Raw genomic sequence first — 3,230 nt, forward strand, 5'->3', positions numbered from 1 at the left:
CCTTTTACTACACTGGTGACCCTGCCATTCGTGATTTCATAGTTGGCCATAAACTGCACAATTTCTACTTGGGCTAGTTTTCTTTCCATTTGAAGGACCATGTCCTTCCATCCCTGAAGTTCTAGCTTCTCCAGCATCATCACCATTCCATCCTCCTCCAAGTCCTTGAGGAGTCTACATTTCAAGATTTTTCTCTTCCCAAATTTCACCATTTTGTCCCGATCCTTATTGGTTTCCTCTTCTTCTTTATTTTCTTCTTCTTGCCTAACTTGAATTTTCCGAGATTTCCTAGCAAACCTAGTTCTTTTTTCCAAGATAGAAGGCTCTGTATCAACAGGCTTTAAAGGGGACTTTTTTTTGGAAGTCTTCATTGTAAAGGACCAGGTCCATCTCCTCAATCTCAATCGCCTCAATAGGTTTACTCATATTCTTCTTTCCCTTTGCAGCAGCTTTTCTTTTACTCTTTTCTAAGTCTCTTTCATGTTCAGCTTCACTCTGCTTCTTCTGACTCTTTATAGCTCTTCCTCTTGTAGGAGGAGTCTCTACAGGGATAGAAGAGACAACCTTTTTCTTCTTGTGTGCCCTAGAAGTTCCAAGGATTTTAACTCCTGGATTTTTCTTATTCTTGGGATTTTAACTATTAGACACCTTTTTCAATAACTCTTCGAGGGATTCCTTCTCAAATGGAATAGTTTCTTGAAAACTCTTCCTCAACCTAACCAGCCCCTCAAATGGACTAGCATCACCAGCTCCTCTGCCTTCCCTCCAATTTCTTCCTCCTCAATAGCTTCCTCACTCCATAATACCATCGCCCATGTTTCCTTAGTCAACCCAACAGGAGTAGGTAAAAGTTCAACCACTCCTTTTCCCTTTCCCCTTACATTTCCTTGAACAACCTCACTATTTTTTTCTCTTTTTTTTACCACCAACTATCCTAGACTTTGTAGTCTCTACCCCATCAATTTTTCCAACCAGAACAAACCTGCTCTCCAAATTTCAACCACTTAAGAAATGACCTCAGAAGTAATGTTTAGATCAGAGGTTACCTATTCTATTTTAGATTAAAGAGTTTCTTCCCCCGCAATTGCAGACTTAAAAGATTCTTTTGATTGGGGTTCCTCTTCCTGGCTTTCTTTCAATTGCTCATTTATTTTCTTGATTTGTTCATTGCCACCGAATGTCTTACGAGCAAGCATCTTGAAACTTCCTTTCTTAGGTGTGGTTGAAGGTGTATGTGTTGATTCTTTGGGTGGCGATGAAGGGTTTTCAGATGGGTTAGCCATTGATGTCTGCAGATAAGATGTATGTGTAGAAAAGATGAGAGAAGATATAGAGAATTTTTGGAGACTGGAATATAGAAGTGAAGAAATGGTTTAAGCCTAATAAATTTAAAGAAAGGAGAGTTTGAGTGGGTAACGATTGCTTTTTGAAGTTCAAAAGTCTAATCACAATGGGAAAGTTAGTTTGAAAAGACGTTAGAATCTTCCCTTGAATCTAGGCAATTATGGCGCGTGGGACTCCTATTTGGTAAAACAAGTTCGTGTGTAATATATAAACTTAAGGGAGATTGGGATTAATTGGGACTCCTTTTTTTAATCATAATCCAAATACAATTATTTCAAAGTATGCGGAGTAGAGACTACATACTATGTAATCTTGATGAACCAGGTTCTTCACTGAGATTTCTCTTGTGTAAGTTTGAATTTTCCAAGAAAATAAAGATAATATCATTAGATATTAATGAGATATTTTAGCACATGGCACAAGAGTATACTAGTGAAAGTATGAGACTGAGCAACATCTAATCTAATTATTTATAAAATTCACAAATTATCTAACCAATTATTGAGTTAGAATTGGTTCCTTTTAGGTGATCCTAATCATCCATGATTCTAACCTGTTCCTTTCGAAGTTATCTATACTTAGAGCTTTTGTGAAGATATCAACTATTTTCTTGTTAGTAGCAAAAAAATTCCACAATGATCAAACCCTTTTCATAGTTGTCCCTTAAAAAGTGATGCCTAACATCTATGTGCTTAGATCTTTTGTAATGAACAAGTTTCTTTATCATACTAATTGTACTGGTGTTATCAAAAAAGATGGGGATACAACCTACATCAATTCCAAATTCCACTAATTGCTATTTGATCTATAACAATTGAGCACAACATGAGGCAACAATCACATACGCATATTCAGCAGTAGACAAGGCCACATAATTTTGCTTTTTGGTGGCTCAAGATACAAGACATGGGCTTAGAAAGTATGTTATACCTAAAGTACTCTTTTTATCCACAAGAAAACCAATATAATAAACATTATCATATCTCACTAAGTTGAAATTACTACCTTTTGGATACTATAGGCAAAGATTAGTGGTGTCTGTTAGGTATCTCAAGATCCTCTTGACAGCAGTCAAGTGATATTTCTTTGGATTTCCCTGAAATCTAGCACAAAGGCCTACATTGAAAACAATGTCAGGTCTACTAGAAGAGAGATATAACAAAGAGTCAATCATACCCCTATACATCTTCAAATTAACAGATGGCCCAGGTTCATCTATATCTAGTTTTGTGGTTGTTGCTATAGGAGTGTCAATTTCTTTGGAGTCTTCCATTTTAAACCCTTTTAAGTAGATCGTTCACATACTTTTACTGTAGTTCCATTTGAGTTTTATTTAATTTTTAAGCCTAAAAAAAATTGAGCTCACCCATCATACTCATTTCAAACTCATTCCCCATTATCTTAGCAAATTCTTTACTTAGCTTATCTGTAGTTGCTCCAAAGATTATATCATCAATATATATCAGAACTACCAAGAGATCTTTACCTTTTTCTTTCAAGAATAAAGTATTGTCAATTTTACCTCTCTTGTATCCATGCTCAAAGAAGAATTTAGATAGTCTTTCAAAGCATGCTCTTGGAGCCTACTTGAGCCAATAAAATGCCTTTCAAGCTTGTATAATGATCAAGACATTCCTTGCTCTCAAATCCAGGAGGTTGCTTGACAAACACTTCTTCTTTTACATAGCCATTGAGGAAGGCACTCTTGACATCCATCTTATGGAGAGTGAATTCCATGTAAGAAGAAAAGGCTATAAGGAGTCTACTTGCTTCCAAGCTTGCAACTGGAGAAAAAGTCTTATCATAGCCTATGCTCTCCTCTTGACTATAACCTTGAACCAAAAATCTTGCCTTGTTTTTAATAACTGTTCCATCTTCATCAATTT

The sequence above is a fragment of the Nicotiana tabacum genome, chromosome 6 (genome assembly GCF_000715075.1).
Source record: "Nicotiana tabacum cultivar K326 chromosome 6, ASM71507v2, whole genome shotgun sequence".
NCBI lineage: Eukaryota > Viridiplantae > Streptophyta > Magnoliopsida > Solanales > Solanaceae > Nicotiana > Nicotiana tabacum.